This window comes from Cavia porcellus, unplaced genomic scaffold, assembly GCF_034190915.1.
Source record: "Cavia porcellus strain 051 isolate PalLab524CR breed Dunkin Hartley unplaced genomic scaffold, mCavPor4.1 scaffold_13, whole genome shotgun sequence".
NCBI classification, from domain to species: Eukaryota; Metazoa; Chordata; class Mammalia; order Rodentia; family Caviidae; genus Cavia; species Cavia porcellus.
The window spans coordinates 21,975,278-22,002,975 of NW_026947496.1; the positions used below are offsets into that span (position 1 = coordinate 21,975,278).

General features: G+C 43.5%; 2 long non-coding RNA genes across 6 annotated transcripts in view; both read left to right on the plus strand.

Annotated features, from left to right (window-relative positions):
* LOC106027445 (uncharacterized) overlaps positions 1-4,060 on the plus strand; it is a 47,910-nt gene extending 43,850 nt beyond the window's left edge. For all 5 annotated transcript variants that reach the window (XR_010051169.1, XR_010051171.1, XR_010051170.1 and 2 more), the window contains one exon: positions 2,822-4,060. This is a non-coding gene — a long non-coding RNA (uncharacterized LOC106027445). The remainder of the gene's footprint in view (positions 1-2,821) is intronic.
* A 2,480-nt stretch (positions 4,061-6,540) lies between these two features.
* Positions 6,541-27,538, plus strand: LOC134478509 (uncharacterized). Its single transcript, XR_010051165.1, has 2 exons — positions 6,541-8,971; positions 26,830-27,538. It is a non-coding gene; the product is annotated as an uncharacterized LOC134478509 (long non-coding RNA).
* Positions 27,539-27,698: the final 160 nt, after the last annotated feature.

The following is a 27,698-nucleotide window of genomic DNA, read 5'->3' on the forward strand; positions in this document are numbered from 1 at the left end:
ATCACTCAATTTTTCCCTGTGTTCCTCAATACCCCATAGCTCCCCAACATTTAAGGGGACTTAAACCCATAATTAAGCACCTTTTGAACAACAATTTTCTTAAACCTACCCATTCACCCCACAATACTCCCATTCTCCTGGTACTCAAGCCTGATGGGTCCTATTGCCTGGTACAGGACATTAGGGTAATTAACAGTGTTGTTACCCCAACTCACCCAGTCATGCCAAATCCCTATACCATGCTCTCTCATATCCCTCCCTCCACCACTCACTTTACAGTTATATATCTTAAAGATGCCTTCTTTTCTATCCCCCTACACCCTGATTGCCAGAACCTCTTTGCATTTACATGGACTGACCCAGACACTCTCAGGTTTCAACAACTTACTTGGACAGTGCTCCCCCAAGGGTTCAGAGATAGTCCCCAATTCTTTAGTCAAGCTCTCACTACTGACCTCACAGAACTTGATCTCAAACCTAGTGTTCTTCTTCAATACATAGATGACCCTATTATGTCTCCATCCCATATGTTAGCCATACACCATTCAGCCAGTCTTCTTAATTTCCTTGCTAGCTGTGGATACAGGGTCTCTCCTGCTAAAGCACAGATAGCCTCCCCAAAAGTCAAATACCTAGATCTTGCTTTCACCCCCATCTCTTGCTCCATCACCTCAGATCGTAAGGCAATTCTTCGTGATCTCCAGGTGCCCACAACTAAATATCAGGTTACATCTTTCTTAGGTTTAGCTAATTTCTTTCATCTCTGAATTTCTAACTTTGCAGCCCTACCTCAACCCCTCTACAAGGCCGCTAAGAGTCCCTTATCAGAACCCCTGGACCCTACTAGGCCCATACATGCCTCCTTTCAAAAATTAAAAGAGGCTCTCCTAAAAGCTCCAGCTCTTACCCTTCCTGATCCCACCCAACCTATACACTACTTGTCAGGGCCACAACGCTATAGGTGTACTAGGACACAAAAAGTGACCTTCTTTTCAAGCAGTAGCTTACTTGTCAAAGCAGTTAGATCACACAGTAAAAGGATGGGCTCCTTGTCTCCGAGCGCTTGCAGCTGCAGCCCTCCTGACACAGGAAGCTAAGAAGTTTACATTAGGACAATCTATTACAGTACACTCACCTCATCACTTACATGAGCTTATGTCACATAAGGTGCTCCCTGCCCTAATGACCCCTTCTAGCCTTCAACAGGTACACTTAGCTCTCTCTCAAGACCCTTGCATCTCTATTGCAACTAGTGGTCCTTTTAATGTAGCAACCTTACTTTCCACCTCAGAGGGCCATCCTCATCATGACTGTATTGAGTTCCTACAGATGACTCCCACCCCTTTCCCTCACATCAGTAGCACACCTCTCTCTTTAGCCTTTGACACATGGTTCATAGATGGCAGTTCAACAAACACAGACAACCAAAAGAAGGCAGGATATGCAATAGTTAACCAGTCAAAAGTTATAGAGGCAAATCCACTGCCACCTGGCACCCCGTCACAGAGGGCAGAACTTATTGGGCTCTTACACTAGCAAAAGACAAGATTATAAATATATACACCAACTCAAAGCATACATTTAGCATTTTACACTCTCATGCCTCTATCTGGCAAGAACGGGGTTTTATTGCCACTCAGGGAACCCCCATCATTAATGCTCCCCTTATCCTTAAACTTCTAGAGGCAGCCCAACTTCCAAAGCAGGCAACAGTTATTCATTGTAGAGGACACCAAAACTCTACAGATCCTATTGCTCAAGGCAATGCCTTTGCAGATTCACAAGCCAAGTTAGTTGCACAAGGGCCCTGCCCTTCTCATCTTCTCCTGTTAGTCCCAAACAATCTATCTCAGCCTAATTATTCACCAGAGCAGTTACAGCTACTTCATAAACCAGGTTACACACAAAACACTCAGGGATGGATTTTTCAGGGATCGAAAATTGTTCTCCCACATCAACAGGCCTTAGCCATCATCACTGACTTACACAACTGTTTTCATATAAGATCACAGGCCCTATACAAACTCTTATCCCCAATAGTCACACACCCTTCTCTAAAAGCTATCATTCTTAAGATTACTCACACCTGTTATCTCTGTGCTAGGACCTCTCCTCAGGGATGTATGGCACCGCCTTCCTTTCCTACCCATCAGTTTCGAGGACACACTCCTGGTCAGGACTGGCAGATAGATTTTACACACATGCTCCACCACAAAACTCTCAAATATCTTCTCACCCTTGTTTGTACCTTTTCAGGATGGATAGAAGTGTTTTTCCACAACCAGGGAAAATTCTGATGTAGTTACCAAAGTCATATTACAAGAAATCATTCCAAGGTTTGGTCTACCTCAGAGTATTCAGTCAGATAATGGTCCCACCTTTATTTCTCAGATCACTCAACAGGTATCCTCAAGCTTACACATCACCTGGCACCTACACATCCCATACCATCCACAATCCTCAGGAAAAGTAGAAAAGGCAAATGGCCTCATAAAGACACACCTTACAAAACTCACTTTAGAACTACACCAACCTTGGCCTCAACTTTTGCCCTTAGCCTTAGCCAAGCTCAGGGCACTTCCCCAGACTCCTACTTTCTTAAGTCCTTTTGAACTTACATACAGCAGGCCATTCTTACTCCACAAATTTCCTACTCCCCAAAATCTCCCTCCCCTTGCTGACTATGTCCCAGTCCTCTTCTTCCTCTGACACTTGTGACAACATGCTGATCTCTGTCTTCCACAACCCTCTGGAGAAGCCAAACCAGATCCTCTCATATCCCCAGGAGATCTAATTTATCTCAAATGTTCTAAATCCACAGGGCTACAACCAAGGTGGAGTGGCTCCTATCTGGTCTACTTGGCTACCCCTACAGCGGTCAAAGTTGCTGGACTTCCATCCTGGTTTCACAACACTCAGGCTAAGAGGTGCCCTCCCAGCCCTAAATCTGATCATTCTGAGTGGTCATCTCATCTTCTGTCAGCCACCCATCTCTGTTTCATGAAGGCCTCACAGCCACAGTTAACAGGCTAAGTCATGTTTTGTTATCCACTTTGGTTCCTAATTTCTTACGCTCTATTAATGATCATTTTTACAGCAGGACTCTTCCTAAAGACTCCCACATCATGTGTAAGATAATCTTTATAATGTTCTATGCGATGACTGTCACAGTTCTTTCTACCCTCAGCTGTCTGGTTAAACATGACATCCCTGAAAGCCTAAGCCCTTACCTTCCCTATACTGGTACAGCCACCACCTTCCCTGCTCCTCCTATTTTTTCCAGTTCAACTCCTGGACCGGAGACAAGTTTTATACACCTATCCTCTTAACTTGTATGCTTTCAGATGGGGGAGTAATCACCTCTCATAACTTCACTCCTCCTAGCCTCACACTTATTTTTCAGAATTCGACCTCACCGTGACAGTGGTCCTACCTCAACATCGTCCTGATATAATGACATGTTTAAATCAAAAGCACCTTTCCCTTTACCTCACCTGTGTCCTTAAATATGACAGTGCAATGTCTCCTCACAACATCTTTTCTCTTTGTTTTTCCAGTCTAACATACGTGCATCCACCAGTGAAGTTGTCCTGGCTAAAACACCTGGCACCAGCATCTACCTGGGCATCAACAGTCATCCTCTTGACTCCCCTAGATTCCAGTACAGTGCCCCCTTCAGGCAGGAAGTAGTTAAAGAGAGAAATCTTCGCTCCTTTTCATAACAATAATCGTAAGACGGGATATGAAAGAGTTTTGGCCCACTGGACACTGTAGCCAGTGAAGCCTTAGAGGCGGAACCAAGGAGCTCCTATCTCCCCCACCCCTAGGAATTTACCTGTGACTCCATCTTCTCCACCCCCTAGGAATTTACCTATGGAGCCAAACAAAGACCAATGGGCTACCCATGCATCCCTGATGCCCCTTTAGGTTCCACCCCAAACCAAGGCTACTTACTTATCCCCAATGCCACGTGTCTGCTAGAGAGAAAGCTGGACTCCAGCGGTCTGGGTTTTGGTTTTTCTCTCTCCGTGTTCTCAGAATAAAGGCCTCTTTCATTTTATACTTCTCATCTTTTGGATGTAATCTTATCACTCCCTGTGTCTCTGGACACTGGGACCCTCTGCTTTTCTGTTATCCCCATTAGGAACTTCTTCCCTATATTCATGCTGTCTGCTCTTTCTTATCTGTGCTTGGCCCTCTTGGCCACAAACCTATCAGTATTTATCAGTATCTGTATTCATTAGTGTACGGGCAGGGGACCCTGTAGATTGGGAAAGATAGAATAAAGGCTCATTGAGCTTTATTAAGATCAATTTTAAAAACTTATTAAAAGCAAGGAATAGCTAGCTAGACTTGGGAGAGGTGCCAGGCAACCCAATTACCAGGAAAAAGGCAGCTCCTGTCATCCACCTAACAAAATGCAAGGGTGATAAAAGAGAGTCACCTAAGGACTCTTATTTAATGTGTAAGACATGCACACTACGCACACATGTATATATGTTCTCACTTTAGCATTAATATGATATTGCACCAGATACACACAGGTACACATGTCCGCTTTACTTAATCACTAAGTAAGCCGCCTTCCTGAATGGCCCTCCACCTTTATTTATTCATTGTAAAGAAACAGGAAGAAACCAGATGGCCAGGAGGCCTAGGTGAGGATCAGAGACTATCAAAACCACAGATCAGTATCGCCAAGTGACCCCCTCAGGATGGGAAAGATGCTAGTCCCCAGGGAAAAAAACAGCCTGTGGGCTTTCATCTTTGAAGAGTCAAACCATTTCATGATAGCTGTCTAATCTTTTTTTCCCCCAAATAAGCTGCCCTTTGTTTTACTAAACTTTGCCTTGTTTTAGTTTCTTACTGGTCTGGGGTTTAGGATCAATGGCAGCTGCGTTTTCAGCAGAGCAGTGGTGTGGCAGGACATGGTAGGGTGTGGTGGGACTTGGCCAGCTCCTTGGGGCATGGAGGGGCGGGTTTGGTGGGGTGGGGAGTGGTGGGGTGTGGCATGCTGAGCTGTCCAGCCCTAGAAGTAACGTTAGGCTCCTGCTTGCCCTGCTTCTGAGTCTTTTGCTTATTACTCTTCAGTACAAATCACTAGCAGAGAGAAGCTGCCTGGGCATGTTCCGGCTGTATGAGTGGTCAGGTGGAGTCTGTAGCTGTTTGGATCAGAAACCCCTCCCTGATCTCAGTTCCAGAAGAGGCTAGGATAAGAGGATGTCAGTGTACTGGGGCACAATTATAACATAAAAACATATTTATAAAATAGCAAACTTAGATATTTCATCATCAATTAGAGATCTCTGACTAAGTTTCTGTTCTGTTGCTTTGGCTGAATTCAGTTGACTTTGACAGTGTCTAAAGGCCAGCTGCTCTCTCTGATGAGCACCAAGTGGGAGTAATTGTCTGTAACTTAAGGCACCCTGAGCCAGTGAAGGGCTCCTTCCCTGGAATGTTTCCATATTATGTAATGCCTTTAACTATGTTCATTCTGTAAGGGCCCCCTCCCCCTGTTCCTGGAATGTTTCTACATTATGGTAAACAATTCCTTTGTTTCAACATACCTATTGCAGACTAGCCTACTGTCAATATATGACTCAATGCATGTAACCAATTACATAATGTTTTGTCACTTGCTTTGTACTCCAAATTATAAATTCTCTATGAACTAAGCTCTCTGTAAATTCAGGGCTGTTGCCTTTGAGGAATTATCCTGCAACAGTCCGCTGGCATAAAGATCAAACACTGCCTTCTTATCTCTTCAGTGCAGAGTCTTCTTTCAGTCTGGTTTGGCTTGGGAATTTTCCCGCAGTGTGGACTAGGGTGGAACTTGCTCCATGCGACACTCTTGTTCCCCAGAGGTAATGGTGACCCTAGCTGCGGAGATCTGAGCAGCTTTGCTACTGTTCCTTTCCCAGGTTGCAACTCTGAATGAGACCCGTGAGAGTCCAGTGCTGAAGGTGGCCTCTTTGCTTCAATATTATCTGCTTAGGTCTGGTTAAACTGAGATAATTTAGCAGTAATTCCAAGGGTTTACTAATACAGGAACCTAAAGTAAATGCATGTTATAATCACTAATTATCTAAAAAAAAATCCTTGATGTAAAAATGCCACTTAATATTTTCCTTTAAATTTTGTCTCTGAATCCTAGCTCTGTCATTCCTCTTGGACTTTCTGTTTTCTAGCTAACTTTCCTAGAAAGAAATGCCCAGGATTAAACACATGGTTTCAGATGTTCACTCCTAAGCATTTGGACAGTAATCACCTCAGTGTTTTTCCTCCCCATCTGTGACTTAAAAAAATTCTTGGAATTGTTTCTCTAGCTACAAAAGAAGTTTCCCCCCTTTACACTATTAGCCTTTGTCTAACACTGAATTTCAGAAGTCCCACATTAAGGTCGTTTTAGGGATGTGTGAGTATGGGTGAGAAAAATAAACTGGATTCTAATATTTTTCCTCAAATATAAAATAATTTAACTTTGGAAATAAAGTAAAAAAAAGACAATAATCCAAAGTTTTTTTTTTTTTTTTTTTTTTTTTTACTCTGGAGTAAATTGTCCCAATCCAAAGTTACTGTAAGTTGGTTTTTTACCTGATTCTTTCACAAGTTTCCTTTATCTGTGAGAAATTTCTCCATTACTTTACAAGGAATGGAACTGTGGGGTTCTAGGTTTTAAGGGATGCCTTTTTACATTTCACCTGTGTTCCAAAATTGCTTTTCTCTTTTGAAGAAATTAATATTGGTCATTCTTCCTGCCACTAATAAAAGAGATCAAGGATAGTCACTCTTAAAAAGGAGGAGATTGGCCACCTGGTAGGCAATACTGTGTGTGTGTGTGTGTGTGTGTGTGTGTGTGTGTTACAAATAGCATCCTCTGCCTGAAAAATACACAGATTCTTTTTAACTTATGGTTGGGTAACATTCTGATAAACTCACCACAAATTGAAAATAGTCTGTTAAAAATGTCTTTGATACTCTTTACCTACCACGCATCACTGCTTAGTATAGCTTATCATCAACATGCCTGGGATGCTTACAGCAGCCCACCTTTGGGGAGAATCATCCAGAGCCTGTTTTATAATAGAATTGAGTTGAGTATGTCATGTAATTTGTTGACTACTAACTGAGAGTGGAAAAGAGAGTGATGTGTGGGTATGGGAGATGCATTTGGGCATTTTGTAGATGTGATTCAATGTGAAAACACAAAATACAATATCAAACTATGCTTGGAAACACTGGAGAGTATCAGTAATGTCCCCCTATCATGGCAGGGCTCAGTCATCATGAGGGCAGGGCTGAGTAATGGGCCCTGCCCATTACCCAGGATCAGGAGAAAGGCACACTGCTAGCCTGGGAAAATGTCTGCATTCACAATTCAAAGTGGGGTTTTTAGTGAATACACACCAACTATCTCACTACCATAAAGTCAAAAAATCCTGTGTTATAATTGTAAGTTGTTGACCACTCTGGGAAATGTACTCTTCATTTCCCAGTTTATCTAAGAATTTTTTCACTCTAAGGGACATGTAGTCAGGATTTAATACAGAATATATAATTTATAGGATTATTTTATAATATTCATCCAAAGAGTCAAATGAAGAAGAATAAAAGAGATCTGTACATGCACTAGAGACCTAAAGAATTCAGCTGAGGGCCTAACTCCTGCACAAGATCACCTGAAGACCTAGAGGCTGTGGCAACGTCATCCATATGTCCAACCAGAGGCCTACAGCCCACAATAATGTCTCATGCAAGTCTGTATCAAGGATCTGCACTGGAAAGGCCAAAAGTCAGTGGTCAAAGTCTAGAAAGTCTGAACCAACAGGATGGCAGGATCTGTACCACATACAGGAAGCAATACTCAGTGTAAGGGCCAGAGCTCCCTCAAAGAGAACTCAGCCATCATCAACAACAGCAAGGACACAGCTCCTTGGACAATGAGAACAACTGAATTTATATCAGGAAAACCAGCATGAAAAGCTTCTCCAGGAGAGTCAATAGTGCATCATATTTCCCTCTTGTTCTTCTTTTATGCTGTTGGCAACAATCCTCTGGTAGGTCCACACCCAGCACCATGCTGATTCAGTGCAGCTGGGTGTTATAAGTAGCCCATTACTTAATCCACCACCGGACCCTTTGACAAAACTTCGTATTCTGTGGGAAGGTCACACCTTTGCCTGTTTTGAAAAACATCAGCAAATATGAACCAGAGTGTCAGGACTTCCTTGGCTGACCTTAGCTGAAAACAAGATGTGCATACGTGATTCTGAATATTTTGGGGACAGAGAAGAGAGGGTGAAACATTCAGGGTGGAAGACAACCAGCCAGAATGACAGAAAAGAGTGAGGTGCCAGAGATAAAACCCCTTGTTGTTGTTCTCCCTTCAAGCCCCAGTGACCCCAGGCTCAAAGCTGGACTGTCCCCAGGGCAACTGCAGAGCACAGTGTGTGCTGTGTAAAAGCAATGGAAGTTCTCATTTGAAGTGGGTTTAGTCAGATCTTGAGATAGAGCCAAGTGACTCCTCCTCCCTCCTCTTCCTTCATATATATTCTGTCAATGGCTTTCTTTCAACAAGACAGCTACGACTCCCCTTGTGGGCTTGGAAGCCCTTGATTTATGCGACTTGTTTGTTCATGCTTAAATAAAGGCCTTGGCAGAGTAAAGAGGCTCATTCCAAGTTTCTTTTCTTGGTAATAATTTCTTCTATCGTAAGCCAGGAAAGGTGAAGGAGGAATGCAGTGGATCACCACTCAGTTTGTAGCATAAAGATTTCGAATTAAGGATGACGCTGTTTGAATTCAAAACCTTTCAGTTTCTTTGGTAACTTACTGTCTTAATTTTCTTAGCAGTCTATTGTCTGTCTTTAGACCCAAGAAAAACCACTACGCTGAAATCTGCAGTCAGGTGAATACCTGCCATGTCTGGAGTGGAAGTTGCTAGAGCCATCCACAAGAGGAAGACTTAGATGGTAATTTCATAAATTTCTAGAGAAACTTGTGGGTTCCAGTCTATAGAGATGCCCAAACTTTCATGGATTTTGTCATAAAAGGAACACCACCAAGCTTTCAAGATGAAGACCTAAAACTCCCTCATATTCTGGCAAGTGGAGCAAGACAATAATTGCCATGGTTGGAGTCTATGCCTCCTCTGAAATTTACTTGAAATTTAATCCTCAGTGCAACAATATGAAGCAGTATGACTTGGGGAGGTGACTAGCTTATGAGGGCGCTTACATCATAAGTGAGATTAACCCTGGAAAAAAAGGGATCGAGGGAGAATTCTCCTGCCCTTTGCCTTCCACAGCCGCAAGGTACCACCGTAGAAATTAAAAGCAACCCCAGAGCCCACCCTATTGTCAAAGTCATGGCCCTCAGCTGGTGGCACTATTGGGAGGTGGTGGAACCTTTAGTGGGTAAGGTCTGGTAGAGGAAGTTAGGTCACTGGAGTTAGACTCTGGAAGGGGACTGTAGGGCCCAACCCCTTTGCTTCGTGCTCTTTTTGATTTCTGTTTGTCATGAGGTGAGCAAGTCTGTTCCACCACAGTCTTCTCACCAGGATGTTCCATTCACCACAGGCTCAGAAGCAACTGAGGCAAGTGACTGTGGACCAAAATCTCTGAAACTATGAGATAAAAACAAATCTTTTCTCATTTAAGTTGATTTTCTTAAGTATTTTGTCACAATAATGGAAACCTGACCAATACATGCTGATCTCAGTCTGGTAGCATCCTTGGTCCCAGTCTTCGTAATCATGAGAAATTTGTTTCTATGTTTCATAAATTACCCAGACTGTTAATGCACCATGAATGGGCTAAGAGGGTAGCCATTTTGAAATTCACCCAGGATGTTCTCCATGACAAGAAGATCTCCAAAGGTATTAAGTTTGCCAGAGTCTACCTAAAAAATAGGGCAGTTGGCTAACCTCAGCTTTCCCTTGTTTTCTGTTTACCCAAAAGAGATGGAAAAAAGGATAAGAGACATATCTCTGAAGGTTGCAGCCCCGAGACTCAGGCTCACTGAAAAACTGATATTGAATTATGCTTATAGAATACTTCTCTCTCCTACCTTACTATCGATATAGGAGAAGGAAATTCCCAACCTACTCCATGTCTGGTACGAGTTCGTGTTCTCTAAAACTGAAGAATGAATTTTAGGAACAATGGAGATTAAGAGCAGAAATATTTATTGAGAGAAAGAGTGCCTTGAGTTGGTTGCCAAACATTGCGTATTTTCTAAGGATTTTTATTTCTGGTTTTTCTAGTGTCACCTTTCTTTGGATGCACTAAGTGATGTGCACTAATGATCTGCCAGTTGATCTGAATATTTGGTTGTCACCTGGGGAGTAGGACCTGACCCACAGCTGGTGCTCAGAAAATATCACTTAAAGAAAGAAAGAATGAACAAATGAATGAAGGTCAAGGGTTAGCAAGGAGCAGAGCCATCTGAGCACAGGAGGCCTTGTTTACCCCCTCTTCCTTAACAGCTTAACCCTAACAGCCCAGAGCTGGACCTTGGGCATGGAAGAGCAGCATTCCTCTATCTCTCCAGCCTTTAGACTTAGGAAAGAAAAAATCAAAACTTCACAAATTAGAAGATAGCTGGCAAGAGTATTCAAGGGATTGTTTCCTGATTTCATCAAGCAGGCTGCTCATTGACAATTATGGAGTTCACTTGTCCAAATACTATTTACAAGAGGTTATGATAATCTGTGTCACAATTCATCTCCTGATAAACTGTAAACCTCTCAATTAATGCATCATTTAAATGTTTAAAGGAACTATGTAAAAAGTTTTAGGTTAAAAAAGAATAGAAATAATTCAGTATATTTAAAAATGTTAAACTTGCTGGATTCCCAACTATGTACTGTTGTATGTCCAGTTTAGTTTAAAGTAGAGCTAACCTAATTTTGTAAATGTTAATTATGTCCGGTAGATTGATGGTGCTATTCCATTTGGTTTTGTCTTCACTGATTTTGTGCCAGCTGGATCCATTAATTATTGGCTGGGGATGCTGAAACAAGAAGAGCAGCCCGCAAGCCTTAGTGTGTTTTTCGGTTAATCTGATCAGGAACTGGGCTGTGCATAAGGTTTTGTGTAGATGGTGGAGTCAGAAGCTCCAGTTACTTTTGGTGTCTTTTTATTTCTTCTCTGTGTTGTGGAGTTCTGAGAGTCTTTGTCTTGTGGTTTTCCATTGTAATCTGCTGTTATTACCTGGGAGATTTCCCGGCGTAATGGTGTTACAGGCAGTTGAGCTAGTTAGAAATATTCTAGGTAGTCAGACAGGGCTGAGCCCTCAAAGGAGCCAGCGTAGAGGACCAAATGTCTTGTAACCTTGAAGGAGACACACATCTCCTGCTGTGGGCCCAATCTCAAGACAAAAAGCAGAACAAATACAACCACACCCGAGGCATAAACATTAAGGGTGAAGTATGGATCACCTTGAGAAGCCAGGAGTCACCATCCCAACAGGAAGAGACTGACCTGTAAGAACACCCACTGGCTCCTCCATTTTTCTCATGTAAGGGATTAGGAACCAAATAGGATAACAAATCATGACCTGGCCTGAAAATGGTGGCTGTGGGGCCTTGGTGAGATGGAAAATGAGAGATAGGAGATGAGATGACCACTCAGAATGTTTAGAGTATGGGGAGTAGTTAGGAGGGCAAATGGCTTAGCTTGAGTGATGTGGAACCAGGATCACAGTCCCATGACTTGACCACCATTGGAGTTCTGAGGAAGACCAGCTCAGGGCCATTCCATTTTGGTTGTCGTCATCTTGAGAGATGTGAGAAATAAAGGCTGGACCATTATCTGACTGGATACTCAGGTAGACCAAACCTTGAAATGATTGCTTGTAACAGGACTTTAGTAACTATATCAGCAGTCTCCCTGGTTGTGGGAAAGGCTTTTATCCATCCTGAAAAAGTATAAACCAAAGTAAGAAGTTATTTGAAAGTTTTGTGGTGGGGCATGTGTGTAAAATCTATCTGCAAGTCCTGACCAGAAGTGGGTCCATGAAATTGATGAGTAGGAAAGGAAGGGGCTGGTATGTGTCCCTGAGGAGTGGTTCAAATATAGAGATGGCAAGTTTGAGTTGTTGAGACTTGAGAGTGTCTGGTCAGTCTACATAAACACAAAGCAATCCTGATAATGGGGGTTTACTGGATGGTTAAAAAAAAAGGCATCTTTAAGGTTTAGGACTATGAAGTGAGTGGTGGAGGGAGGAATATGAGAGAACATAGTATAAGGGTGTGGCACCAGTGGGTGAATTGGGATAACAGCATCATTGATTACCCTACAACCCTAAGGTCTTGTACCAGATAATAAGACCCATTAGGCTTGAGTATCAGGAGAATGGGAGTATTATAGGGTGAATGGATAGGTTTAAGAAAACCATTGTCTAAAGGATGCTTGATTATAGGTTTAAGTCCCCATAAATGCCTAGGAGCTATAGGATATTGGGGAATGCAAGGAAAAATTGAAGGACCCCAGAGATGAGTTAAAACAGGCATGGCAGGGATGGCATTGGTGGAGTTGGAGGTGTCTCAAACTATGGGATCAACAAGGGAAGAAGGGAGAGGAGGTGATGGCTTTGCAGTGCACTGTGAGGGTGTTTGGAGGATGAGAGCTATGGAGAGGGAGAAGGTAAAGGAGGTTAAGGTTTTGAAGAAGATCCCTACCTGAAAGAGGTATGAGACATGTTGGAATTACTAGAAAGCTACGGGTGAGGAGGAGAGTTTGGGACCTGCATGGAATGGGCCCTGTTGTAGAGGCTGTGTACGTTGGCTGTCAACACCCACTACAGAGACTGAGGGTTTAATATAAAACTCAGGAAGAACATTATACATGGTCTCTGTGCCTAAAAGTACAGAGAATGTCTTATCTGAGCCCTCCAGTGAGACTTGGGAGCCTGAGAAGGCTACCTTAATGGGGTCTGTGGGCTCTGAGCCCCGTCAGTCTTCAGCAGCAAGTCCAAGTAGATCAGCCAGTGGTGAATCCAGTGGTGATGAGATCTGCTATGAGGGCAGAGAGTTAGAGGATGGCTAACCCACTCTCTGGCGGCCAGGACAATTGCTCTTCCAATTGCCCTTGAGATTGCAGAAGGGGCATTCTCTTGCCTAGTGTCCTTTTTCTTGCGCTTGAAGCATAGTCTGGGAGTCTTCTATTGGTTTACCTGTCTTAGAGCTTTAAGTGTCACTGCTAAAAGGTCAGTTTGTTATTTTTCCTCCTTTTGATTTTTATCTCTGTTGTTGAAGACATGAAAAGCCATATTAAGAAGATCTCCCTGTGGGGTTTGAGGGCCAAGTTTAGTCTTTTGTCTTGGGAGCTGGCACAGCAGGAGGTATCTGTCTCCTCCAAGGTCACACGACATCAGGGCCTCTGTGTTGGCTCCTTTGAGCCCCTAGCTCTGTCTGACTGCCTATACTTTTAACTGACTTAGCTGCCTATAGTGTTTTTCTTTGAAGAAGTAACACAATCTGCCATGAGAGGTAAAGGGCGATGGCTGATCTGCCTTCCTCAGGCTGAAGGGTTTGAAGTTGTTGAACGGCAGTTAGGGATACTCTGCAGAGCTTTTGACTAGTGGCTCTCAGTAGATAACAGGCATTTTCATCTTGGGCAGGTGGATAGCTTTAAGTCTACAGGAGATAAAGGCAAAGAATCAATTAAGTATGCAGGAGCCAAATAATAGAATCAACAGAATATTTATGAGTATAATTTTAGTAATCGCTTCCCATAAGGAGGATAAGGATAAGGTCCAGGGAATTTTAGAAACTGACATGTCATTCATTTGTCATACACATGTTTAGATTTTGCAATTATATAAGTATTTTCTGTGCTGTTAGAATGTCTACTGCCATCTGATTTTGGAGGATGGCTTGTTTTTATTAATTTTACCTTTTTTATTTAGGAGAGGGATCAGCTGCAGTGTCATCTAAGGCCAGTTGAGTTCAGTTAATTATGGCCTCAATATGCATTATAGAACATTTTTCTGGAAGAGATCTGGTGGATCTCAATAAAAGGAATCTAAAAGCAATTTAGCATATTTGTTATTGTTTTTATCTGTACGATGCCTTGGGGTTTGGCACCTTTTAGGCAAGAATAAACTTTCATCAAAGCATGTATAATCAAAGCATGAGCAGTAGGGCTGACACTTAAGTGTAGAAACTGCTTTTAGGTTATGGCAATTGTAACCCATTGGCTAGTAAGTCCTTTTGTTGATGGACATTACATAAATTTGTGTTTAAAAATTATCATTTGACTGATGACTTCATGTTGGTTTGACTTGAATTTTTTGGCCAGAGCATAAGAAAAAGGCAGATGTCTGGATCTCAAAGAAAATATTTATCATCATAAACAATGCCAATTTTATATTTGAAGGCATGAATATTCCATAAGATCAGAAACAATGAATTGTCTAATCCATATGAACTTTAGTTGAGGTGTCTCCCATAAGGCTATGGAGATTATTGGGACCTGCAATTAATGAATAATAGCTGGTTAAAGTTACCAGGTGGCCACTTTTCTATTTATCAATTGAAGTCTTGTCCAAACTCTCCTCACCCCAAGGGATTTTGTTTAATCAGTTTTAGCATCATTGTGACCAGCTGGCAACCTAGGTGGAAGCATGCTTTTTAAAGCTATAACCCAAATAAACCTTGATTAATTAGCCTTAAAATGCAAAAGAAAAAGGAAAAAAGACTGTTGACTTCAAATAAAAAGGAACAGCTGTTTACAGGGCAGACAAATGGACAAACATGGACAGATGATCTGGATAGTATAAACAGACTGGGCAAACAACAGAAATACAGACTGACAAACATCTTACAAAATCAGAGTGCACTCAAATATATTTGGTCAATTTGAATTGTAATAAATAGACTAGTGTGAACCTTTTTGTAGGTTAATTAATAGAAATCTCTTGAAATAAGAATATCAGCAAAGAAACTTAATTTATGGTTACTCTGAGATAGGTTGACAAGAGGAAAAAGGAACATGAATATGAACTAGTCCTTCGGGATCAGCCTGTTCCTGAAGAGGGAATAGGGGCTGAGGCTGAGAAGGCTGTGGAGTGGGAGGTGTAGATAGCCACCAAGCTGCCAACCCCCACCAGGTGTCTGTGGGCAATTACCAGGTGATTGGCCACCACTGACACAGAAGCACAAGATGGCGACCATGAGACCCACAACAAGATGGCTGCTGCTGGCTCCATGGGAGGGACTGCAAAATGGTGATCATTTACCCTGTGATCTGCTACAAGATGGCAGTGTACTGTCACATGGAGAAGGACCACAAGATGGTGGCTGCCCTCCATGTGAGCTGCAGCAAAATGGCTTCTGAGGACCATGTGGTAATGAAATGCAAGATGGTGGTCGAATACTGTATGGCCTGCTAGGTGACTGAAGCACACGAGACCAAGTATGGAGAGCTGGCCGGGAAAATAGTGATGCAGGAATAGGGGACAAAGAAGAAGAGCTGTCTGATGGGATAGATGGCTCAGGTGGAGGGGGTTGAGAAATCTGAGACTGGGGAGAGAACCTAAGGGAAGGATTAGAAGCTCCTGAGGGTGAAGAAGTGGGAGAGGACGGTGCAGGGGCACAGAAACCTCTGGCCGAGAAAGCTGTGGGGTTTGGTCTTGGCGATATGGGGGAGGAGCCATAAAGACAGGAGATGCAACACCTAAGGGGTCTGGTGGGGGGGAAGTGAGAGTCTCTGGTGGAACAGAACAAGCCAGAAGTATTTGGGCCATCATACAAGACAGAATGAGAGAAAGACATGTTCTCAAAGTGAAAAAGGCCTAAAAAGAGGGGCTTCTGCCAACTTGCTGCCATTGTGACAAAAATATAAATAAAAGACCAGCTTTTGGGTTTTTAATAGCCTTCTTGAGGTCAAGAGCACTAAGGTTATGATCCAGGCACCCCAGAGGTGTGTTTTTTGGGAGACAGGGTATAGTGACAATGACAGAATTATAAGTGAGCTGAGAGAACAGCTTCTCCTGGGTGGAGGGGTAAGAGTTTTAGCTCCCCCTCAAGGAATGTGGAAGCTGTCCTGAATCACACCTATCCAAAGAAGTTGTTGCCTGTTTTGATTGGCCTTCATGGAAGACTGTGACATGGGGTCACAGAGAACAAGAGGGTAACAGTTTAGCCTCAGGCTGTCCTGTCTAAGGAAACTGAAAACTGCGATCTCTGCCCAGGGACGGCAACAGATAGATTTTCTGACGCAAGTGGGCAAATTTTAGGAACGGGAAACAGAAGACTCGGGACATTAGCTCAGTTACGATACATGAGGAGGGTCAGTGTTGCGTGCAGATTAGCGATGGCAAATAAACAGGTTCAGGATGAAGGAAAGGTGGTTCATAGGCTGGGGAGCTCGAAGTGGGAGTGACTCTGAGGAGCCAACGCGCTCTGCCAGCTGAGTTACAAGGCACCAGAAATGTTGGAGTTACCTGACACAATAGAGAAGCAAAAAACACAAAACAAAAAGAACAGGTTTATTGAGTTGAGGACATGGAAAGGAGCACACAACCCATGGAGGGTGGGCTGCCTCCTTCGGCCAGACACAGAGAGGCAGAGGTAGAGGCACTTCTGATCGGAAGTGGCACATGGTGACATACGAGGAACTGATTGGAATTCTCTGCATGCAAACAGGAAAGGGAGTTGCAGTTAAGGCTGGAGGAAGTGGTAAGCCTTACTGCTTTGGCGTTAGACCACCACCATAATTGTACAGTAATTTCTACTAGGGCAAGAACCTTTTATCTATAACTCCTTAAGATTCTTTGCTGTACCCTGCATTTCAAAAATTTGGTTCATTTCATTTAATTATGTTTTTTTCCTCACTTTTCAAATCTTTTGGAAGCACCATACTCTATATGGGAACACAATGATAATGTAACCTCTGTATTTGTGTGTATGTATGTGTGTAATTCAATAATCACCAATATAAAACAGAACCCTCAATGGCACAGATTTAAGGATCAGAGGATCTGGACTTGAGTCCTATCTAGGCCTGTGTGGCCTGGGATCAGCCATTTACTCTATGCCTCAGCTACTTTGCCTCCAAAACGCAACTAAACATCTCTGCTTTATCTACTGCCTGGTGTTTGTGTACAGTAGGCTAAATTATCAATGGGATGTGTAATAATTTTCTGAAATATAAAATGACATAGAGATGTAAATTGTTATTATTAAAAGTCTGCAGCAAACTCAACCTCAGGGCTTGCTTATGTGTACAATACTAATACCATAGAAATAGTAACTAAGGGCAGAATTTGGCCCAACGTACTTTACAACAACAAAAAAAAAAAAAAAAAAAAAAAAAGGGAAAAAACAGGACTTTCTATTCAAACAGAAAACTTTCAAACAAGAGTCAATGCTTGCCAGGAATATGGTTACTAAGTGGATTTCTGTGAGGGAAATTCAGAGGATGTAGGAGCACTTCAGAGAGCAGGAACTGAAAGAAAAAAATGTTATCATACTTAATGTTATCATCTTCCTCCTCCACCCTTGCACTGCCTGGCTTAGAATTCCTTATTTAATCAACTGCAGACCCACACCTTAACGGTCAAATAATAAAAATGGGATGCACTGTAATTACGGATCCTTACAGAGGACAAAAAACCAACATTCTGGCCAAACTGTGATGATCATTATGCCCAGGGGACACTGGACTCTGCTTTCACTTTCAAGGGAATGACAAATAAAATGCCTCTTTCTTTCAACTTTCAGAGCTGTTTTGTGATTAAATTTGGTGAAAAGACTAAAGACTTCTTTCTGTTCTTAAAACCTAGCAAAAAAAGCAAAGTTCATATTTAGTCTCCCTGATAGGACTTGGCAAGAACGCAGGGTCCTGGGAGGAAGGAAAGGCCTCAGCCACACCTAGTCTTTCCAGCTCAACTCCTCTGTGTTCTAGAAAAGTAGAAATAGGAGAGGTTATAGAAGTCTGCAGGTCGTGGAGATAGGATTTCAATGAGAAGGGAAGAAACACCTGGGTGATACCTTATTGCCCGGATTAACCTGGCAGCTATGAGGGCTCCTTAGAATAGCATTCATGGGCTTCTTGGAGGTGACCGCAGCGACTCATCAGCCCATCTACCTTCCACCGCCTCTCACAGCTCCAGGATCAGTCCCCAGCGCTCATTCTGTAGTCCTTCATTTTATTGTTGCTGCCTGAAGGTTTATCCTCCCCTCAGGTGCCCTCAAATGTCTCAGGAAGCCATCCTGGTCACCTGGGAGGTAGCACTTCTCTCCTTTGCTGGGTTTACTTTTGGAATTCTTCACATTTGACCCTTGTTCTAAGTGTTAGTGAACACATCCTTAAACTCCCACGGGCAGGATTGGTGCCATGTTTTTTGTTTGTTTGTTTTTGGTTTGTTGAGACAGGCTCTCACCATGTAGCCCGGGCTGTCTTCAAACTCACAGCAATTGTCTTGCATCAGCCTCTCAAGTGCTGGGACTACAGGTGTGCACCACCATGCCTGGCCTGTGCCATGTTTCTTTGACATCTTGACAGCATCAGTAACCAACTGATGTAAAATGTGAGACAAATGTCATTCTGAGGCAGGTAGGAGATTAGAGCAAATTATTTGGGCAGGTGGGTAAGACCTGTCAATCCCAGAGTTCCAGGATACAAGCACAGAACAGCTCCTGGGAACAATCAGAAAATACTACCTCTAATTCTTCCTGTGAGAACTCAAGCAGATTTTTAATAGTGATGTAGGGGAAAGAAACTCCCAACCTGCTATATAGATGTCCATTAAAAGTTTGTATTCTCTAAAATCAAAGAATAGATTGCAGGAATGTAGGAGGTTAAGAGCAGAATATATCTATTGAGAGAAAGCTTCTATCTGAGAGCGACATGGAAGGGGTCCCAGATAGGTTGCCAAGGACCCTGCCTTTTCTAGGGATTTTTATAGATCAAGACCACAAAGTGAGGTGAATCCAAGGTAGGGAAAACGTAGGAACTCACAAGATGGGCATGAGGTGGGACAGAAGTTTGGCCAACCAATAAGATTACTAGTGTAGGGGCCAGGGATTTAGCTCAGCGGCATAAGCACCTGCCTTGCAAGCAGGCAGTCGTGAGTTCGATCCCTGGTACCAATAAAAATGAAAAAGACAAAAAAAAATATTGAAAAAAAAATTACTAGTATGATTGCTCAGGTAAAATTGATTAAATTGAGATCAAATGGGGAAGTGAGTCACATAGCAAGCTGTCATGAATATAGAACATAGAATATAGAACAGGGGCTTTCCTGTAGGGGGTTGGGTTAGTGGCTCTTTCTGACTTATCAAGATGGTTAAGGTATCAAGGTGACAGCTATTTAGAATATCAGTCCCTGATGTTTAACCTTAGGGTGCGGGTGCATTTGTTTTATCTTTTGTCTTAGGGTCTGACCCACAGCCTTCCCCACAGTTGCAAGGTATCTGGTCTTGTGCACTGGTTCCTTTGAAGGCCTAGCCCTGCTGACTGCCTGTAATAGTCTCGCTAACTTAGCTGCCTATGACAATAGGCTGGCCTGCACCTGACCTGGCCTGAGGAGCAGGGGACAGAAGATGGCCTCCATTGGGCTCTTCGCCCCTGAGCCGCCCTTTCACAGCTGCCTGCTCTCGCCCTGGGGAGCGTGCTTCTTTTCCTACTTTGAATTGGCCCTCACTCACTGTGCAGAGCTGTTCCTTTTCCTACTTTAATGAATGTGAGACCTCACTACCTTTTGTCTAATTCTTTGTTCAGGGCAAAAAGAACCTAGAAAGAATCTCTAGACAGAGCCCCCAGCACCCCAGAACCTGGTAACTATTTTGCTGCTGGGAAGGCTCCAGTGGCCATGGTGGCTTATGCAAGGGCTTTCAAGGACCGACACTGTCTCCGCGTACCCCGCACCCCACACCCTTCATCCCACTTCTGCATTCTCATCTCCTTCCTTGTCCCCTTCTATCCATCCATCTATCCTGTGCTCATTGTTCCTTAGGTTCGTGGTCTATATCTCACTTTAAGGCTTTTGTGCAAGCCTACTTCTCTGCCTGGAATGTTCCTCTCTCAGATTCCTGCTCAGCTCCTTCTTTTATCTAATCTCTCTCTCTTTCTCTCTGTCTCTCTGTCTGTCTGTCTCTCTGTGGTATTAGAGATTGAACCCAGGGCATCCACACTGAGCCACATCTCCAGCCCTTTAAAAAAAAAATTATTTTTTTAAGTTGCCCAGGCTGGGTTCAAACTTGTGATCCTTCTGCCTCAGGCTCCCAGAGTGCTGGGCCCTTTACCTTCTTTGCTTCTTGCTTCCAAGAGCTTTCTGGAGATTCCCTGTCCTACTCATTCTGTTTAGAATCACAACCCAGCCCCACCTCCTCCCCACCTCTCCTTACCCCTTTCCCATCTTTGTTTTTCTAGCGGTAACATGTATTTCATTTACTTCTTTGGGCTTTGTCTCTTCACTGGAATCAAAGCTTTGTCAGTATTGATACTACTTTACATTTTTAGTCTTTATGCTTTTTAACAAAAATTCTCAGCATGCCGTTCACTGTCAGCACATAGTACATTCCCAATAAAGAGCCATCCAATTAATTAAATGAATAAATGACCACAGAAATCACTTGTAAGATAATTGAATAATTTCTTGGGCTGGGGGTGTATCTCTGTGGTAGAGTTTTTGCCTACCAAGTGCCAGGTCCTACGTTCTATCCTTAGTATCCCAAAATAAATAAACAGTAAGAAAAAAGATAATTAAATAATTTATAATTGTTTATAATCCAAATATTGGTTCTGTAAGTGCTCTTCCTAGGCTTAGGGAAAAACAGAAAATAAAAAACAACACTGAGGTACCTGTCCCTTTTTTGTCTTCCTGCCACAGGATTGGATCTGTGGCGAGAAGCGTTGACTGATGTTTTTTATTGGCACACTCTAATAATTTCCTGTCACACATTAACACAAAAGTCACGTTGCATAACCACTCAGTCAGGTCTTTAGATGACCATGATTGATAAACAGACGTCTCAGCCTGTACAAGTACTGGATCCTCACAGTGCCTTGCAGCTTGCTTTAATGCCGGGTGTGTGTGTTTGTGTGTGTGTGTGTGTGTGTGTGTGTGTGAGGGTGGGTGGGTGGGCGCAATCCTTGCTAATCTGCTGCCAAGTGTTCCCCTGGGTCCCCCAATGTCTGTGAAGCACCTCTTCTAATCCTTTATTCTAAAAAATACTTCCAGGGGGAGAACCAGCAGTGTCTCCTGAGATCCATGCCATGTTGGAACTCAGGATTCTTTTTATTACTGTTTTGCTCTTTTCTGATTGATGGTACTGCTCTATTCAATATTCTGTTTTGATAAGTTCTATAGTGTTCTATATTTCATCTCATTTTGATATACGGGATTGAAAGAACAACTATTATAAAGATAGCAAAATATACTGTGATACCTATTACTGTTATCCCGGTAACCTGCTGTGAAGTTCTGTACCAATTTCACTGTATGATCTTAGTTGGCTTTATTCTGACTTGTTCTGTTGTATACTTTCAAAATTAAAAAAAAAAAAGCCTCAAAAATGGAGGCAAAATGAAAGAATTTACCATGGTGCTCTCTAAGCTTGTACTCTAGATGCGCATTTTAAAATACATGGTTTAACACTATTCATCTTCTATTTCAAACTCCTCATGTAGCCATCCTAATTGTTTCCTTCCCTCAAGTGTGGTTCTAGGTTAGAAATACCGCCGCAGACCCATGGAATCTAACCTTGGCAGGCAGAGCTGAAGGTGGTCGCAGGGGGCGAGGAAAGAGCACAGTGTGGTTCACGTGTGTGTGGAGGGGGACTGGGCCTTGAACCCAGGGCCTTTGCACTCAGCTACATCTCCAATCTCTTTTTAATTTTTCTCTTGAGACAGGGTCTCCCTACGTTGCTAAATGACTAATGTTAGGCTTGCACTTGACAGCCTCCTGCCTCAGCCTCTCAGACTACTGGGATTGCGGGTGTGCAGCACCAAGACAGACCCTCCAGGTGCTCAGAGACTGCTTCAAGTTTGACAGGCACTATTTGCCTACATTTCTTCTCCCTCTCTTTCTCCCTCTCTCCCTTCTGTCTATCCTTCTTTCCTCTCTCCTCCATTTATTTCCCTACTCCCTTCCTCCATCCTTTCATCCCTCTCTTCCTCCCTGGTACTTAGCATGCTCAAAATTGTGGGTTAATACTCGTCACCATCTAGTCTCGGAGTCACCTGGAGGGCTTGCTTGGCGCTGCTCACCTTAATCCCAGTACTTGGCACCCCGAAGTTAGAGGTCCCCCCCCAGTGCTTTGCTGCAGAGAGACTCTAAGGATACAGCTGCACACAGAAGCCTCTCCCACTACACAACACCAACTGACTTTTCAACATCAAATGGCGCTGTACTGCTTTAATGAAGAGGCTGAAAAGTTCAAGGTCTGGAACGGCAGAGATCTGGGAAGCAAGATTCAGCAAGCTGCATGACCTCTGCTAAGATACTTGTCCCAGATAAACAAGGCTTGTCCAAATAAGCCTTGTTTCCCCATCTGCACAGCAGGGGACAGAAGGGTACATATCTCCCAACAGATGGGGACAAAGTGGTCAAGAAAGACGGGTCCCGTGGAGGCTCCAGTGTGCTGGTTGAGGTTGGCTACAGGCAGGCACACGGTAAAGAACAGTAAGGAGCAGTGAATGCCGGGAGACTCTAACATCCTTGGGACAAGGTGCCTGAAACAGAGGGGCCTTACTGCAAAATGCATGTTCTGTGAAGGTAGGAAAGAGAGGCAAAGGAAGGCTGATGCAGGTGCCAGACCGTGGGAAGAAGGACCAGGTGGGTGGCCAGGAGCCAGGGCAGAGCCACCTCCATCCCCGGAGTTTGGCTTTGGCACTTCATGCAGAGCGAAGTCTCCCCTGTTCCTGCCTTCCCACACCCTGCCCTGAATTTCAGGTATTTATTTGACAATCTGTTCCCTTTGAGTTCTGTCTGACTCCTCCCCTCCTTTCCCAGCTGCTCCTATCTCTCTTTCTCCTCTTGAATTTTCCTTTTCCTCACTATGAGCACTGAACAACCTGAAAGTGTCTGTGTTGGGTTGTAGGGACTTTAAGGAAGTAATGCCTCAAGATTTATCCATGTTGGCAGATTTTCTTCCTTATTGTGGAAGAGAGTAACAAGCGTGCATCTGTTACAGTTTCAGCTGGTGCAGTCTCTGTCTCTCTCAGCCTCTGTCTCCTGCACACACATGCATGAAGGTGTTCTCTTGCCTTTCCACACGTTACCATGGACCCACGTAGCAAGAAGACCCCCACCAGCCCCTCAACCATGGACATTCCAGCCTACAGCACTCTCACAAATAAACCTCTGTCCTTCATACATAAGCGAGCCTCAGTGCAACACAGAATACAAGACAGACTCAAACCCCTACTGTAGCCACCAGTGTTGCAAATATGGGTCATAGTGAGAAACCCTGAGAAACGTGATCCTCAGACTGGCTGCACATCAACACGTGGCACAACTTTCTCTGCTCCAGCTGCGGGAAAGAGGAACCTACTTTTTATAGTCTTGAAAAATTAATAATGTTTGCAATGCATAATGAATAATTCATCCTGAAGTGTTTGTACATGTACATGTTGCATCTTAGTGCTTTTTACTTCCTCTTTCTGCCTCTTCTCTCCTGGCATCCTGAGATTCTCTTCCTATCTGCAAAAAGTCTACTTTCCTGTTTCCTATTGTTGATCTTTAATTTTATAGAGAGCCTACCTTATAGTAGTGATTGTGACATATGTTATCTATGGATCAATTAAAAACCTCAAATTTAGCAAAAAGGCAATCTATGCTAAATATTAGAGTTTTCTGGTGCACTAGAGAAGCAAAAAGTAAAAACAGAACCCATGTATTGAGGACATGGATAGGAGCACACAACCCATGGTGGCTGGACTATCTCCTTTGACCACAACCAGAAGGGCGGGTGTATGTGTAACCTTTGACCGGACGTAGTGCTTGGGTAGACATTTATGATGTTTGAGGAACTGAAGGAATTTTTTTTTTAGTCCATGGGGAAAGTTAAGGAGGAAGTTGTATAAGGAAGAAAGAGGCAGTGGCCCTCAGGGTGAGCGTTCCCAGTTTGGCCTTCTGCTGTGTTAGACCACCGCCATACTGTACTGTAATTTTTTCTAGGGCAAAACTTTCACTAAGAAAATATCTGGTATGGGGGTTTGTATATACACTAACAGCAGTGCATCATCACTTCCTCAGTGGAGACGTTTAAGAGCCCTCATAAAAATGGAACCCAGGAAGCATTCATTAATCAGAAGTCAGCTGAATGCTCGCTGAGTGTCAAGTACATTTCGTGGCAGCTGCCAGGGTGACAATCTAAGCCAGACAGAAATTCCTGCCATCCGGTTGGGAGGAGGGCGATGCAAACAGAAGAGCCCAGTGCGTGGAAGACACTCTGAAGTGGAAGCCGAGCAGACACTGAACCTTAAGCTCATCACAGTCCTCCTAGGTCGTTGTGGTCCTAGAGTGAATAGAGGCCACCAGGAAAGGGAGACAGGGAGGGGCTTTTCTGGAAGAGGGAACAGTATGTGCAAGACACAAGTGTAAGGATGTGTTTGGAGAAAGAGGACTAAGATGCATGGTAGAGGGCTGGAGCGGCACACAGAGAGGGAGGAAACTGCTACAGCCTGAAAGGCATCACACAGCGCACTAAGTGTTCTAAATGTGTGTGATAGACAGGGATGTCCAAGAGGAGAATGGAGGAAATGCTGGAAATTCCCCTTATATTTGCATCACCCTTTTTGACTCCTCATTTTATGTTTTCGAAGTGTGTGTGTGTGTGTATATTTATATATATTTGTGCAGTGAATGTGTGTGTGTGTTTAGTGCACGATCAAAAATGGTCCTGTGAGGGGGCTGAAGCCCACTGCAGTGGGCACTGAGGAACAGGAGAAAGCTTTAAGCAGAGGAATGAGGCAGTCAGGCTGGCGTTTTGGAAATGGCTCTTGGTATTGAGACATAACTAGATTTTCTGAATTGTAGCTTTGACTCTGGGAACTGGGGCCAGTTGGAATTTCCCCCTCCTGGTTTTCCAATGGCTTGGCCTTTCTCCTGTTTTAATCCTATAGCTTCTGGTCAGCTCTGGTTTTCTGCTGCTTCTCATGAACACTTGGAGGAGGAAAAACGGGTAGGGAAGCGGAAGGTCAGGGATGGCCAGGGAAGCAGGCGGCTGTGGAAGTGGCTGCTCAGATCCCCACTTGGCAGAATACGTCCTGGGGGAAGAGGAGCTGCCAGCTCCAGCCTGCAGGACTGATGCATGGTACCCAGCCTTACTGTGCTCCTGAGCTGCTTCAGCCAACGTCTGGGTGTGGGAGGGGTAACAGGGCCAGATCCAAAGGACTTCCTAACAGGCATCAGACTTGGGGGGAGGGGCGTTTAAATGGCAGAAATGCACTATTTCACATTTTTGGAGGCTAAAATCTGAGGTCAGTTTGTCAGCAAAATTGCTTTGTTTTGTAGCTGTGGCAGACTGACAACTGGTGATCGACTTGTAATACTAATGGAATTGAATCAGTGTGGTGCTGAGAGTGGATGGCCCACCCGAGGATTGTTGCCAATATAGAAAGAACTGGACAGGAAGAAGTAGTGCTGTTGGTTTTCCTGGGTGTTGTTGGTTCTCCTGGAGGAGCTTGTCGAGCTCCTTTCCTGATAGGAACGTGGCCATTCTCATTGCCAGAGGAGCTCGGGATCTTGTTGTCGCTGAGAATGACTGTGGATAGCATAGCGGAAGCTCTAGTCCTTACTCTGAGCATCACTTCCCGGCTCCGGAGGGGAAGATGCGTGCTGTTCAATTTCCTGGAGAAGCTTGTCATGCTGGTTTCCTGATATGAACTCAGCTGTCCTCATTGTCAGAGGAGCTTGGGACTTGTGGTCACTGAGGATGGCTGTGGTACTTTGGGGGCTCTGGTGCTTGCTTTGAGCATCACTTCCTGGCTCCAGGGCAGGACACTCAGCCTACTGGCACAGACCCTTCATTCCACTAACATAGATTTTCCAGCTTCCACTGTTGACCTTTAGGCCTTCCCAGTGCAGGTTCATGAAGCAGACTTGCATGAGTCATTGTTGTGGGCTCCAGGCCTCTGGTTGGACTGGTGGGGGAGCCGTGTTGTGGGCTCTAGATCTTCAGCTGGACTCATTCAGGACATTGCTGTGGGATCCAGGCCCTCAGCTTGATTCCTTGGGTCTTAGTGTGTGGACAGATTTCCTGTACTTCTTGTACTTGACTCCCTGGGTGACTGTTATAAGTCTATAAATTATATGTTCTATATTAAACTGTCTTCCTGGCAATCCCTGACTACAACAGTGGCCTTTCCCCTTAGATGGAGATGGTCATTTCCTCCTGTGTTTTCTTGTGGTCTTCCCAGTGTGGATCTCTGTCCTAATCTCCTCTTCTCACAGGACATCATCTTACTGAATGGGGACAACCCTAATGTCCCTGGTTGAAGTTAATTGCATTTTTAAAGACTCAGTCACCAGCTTCTGAGCTCACAGTCTGAGATCCTGAGTGTTAGGATTTCAGCATAAGAATTTTAGGAAAATGGAGTTCAGCCCATATTGTTCATCTAATTCTGCCTTGCCATCTGCTTCTCAGGTGCCAGGCTAATCTCGTAGGGGACTTAACCAGGAAGATGCTGGAAATGATCAGTGAATCATTTCTCTTCCTCTAGCCTGACTCCACAAATACAGTTACAAAAGTAAACACAAGTATTCAAAAACGTCAACAGTATGTTCTAAATATGAAACAATTACCCATGAAAGTGAGTAATCCCTAATCTCACCAAAAATATTCCTATATGTATGTTGTTATATTGTAACACAGTAATCAGCAAGAAACTAGAAGCAAATAAGACCGATGCCACCAGCGACCCCTCTGAGCAGACCTCAGATCAGCAGTACTTTGAGTGTGACTGACACATGTGACTGCCATGGACCCAACGCCTTGAGCCTCACCCTGGATTCCATCACCGACACCGGAATGGTCCCCTCCAGCCAAGACGGCAGATGCAAACCCTAAAAGGCACATGTTGGCAAGAGTGCCTGTAGAAAAATAAACTCTAGAAATTTGGTGATTTTTTTCATTTGTTTGCTGACATTGGAATATAATTGGCAGTGTCTTAAGTATATTTGGGTTTAATGAGTAGGGAAAAAGCTTTAATTAGTGCTTTTATTTAAAGTGTTTGTCATTTCTGTTCATAAAAATTTCTAACAGCTATTCTCCGCATGACTTCTATGGGCTAGAGGTGGCTGGCAACATACCAGATCAGCAACTATTTCAATGGAGAGAGGCCTCTTTTGTTACTCGACAAATACATTTTATTGCTTGGAAGATTGCTTGCTATTAACCATGCCTGTGAAAGTCTAATAACGATCCTGTGGCCTAAGGATATATATACTCCTTAGGGAGGAGAGGGTTTGGAGAAAAAAGAGAACAAGCAAGATGTATCATGTACACATACAAGTTCCATATAATAAATGTTATAATTATGTATATGAAAACATTGACAAATAAAATTAAATTTTTAAATTTTTATTTATTTATTTTTATTTTTATTTTTTAATTGGTACCGGGGATGGAACTCATGACCGCCTGCTTACAAGGCAGGTGCTTATGCTGCTGAGCTAAATCCCCAGCCCTAAAATTAAATTTTTTAAAAAAAGATATCCCCTCCCCAGAATTGATTTCTTTTT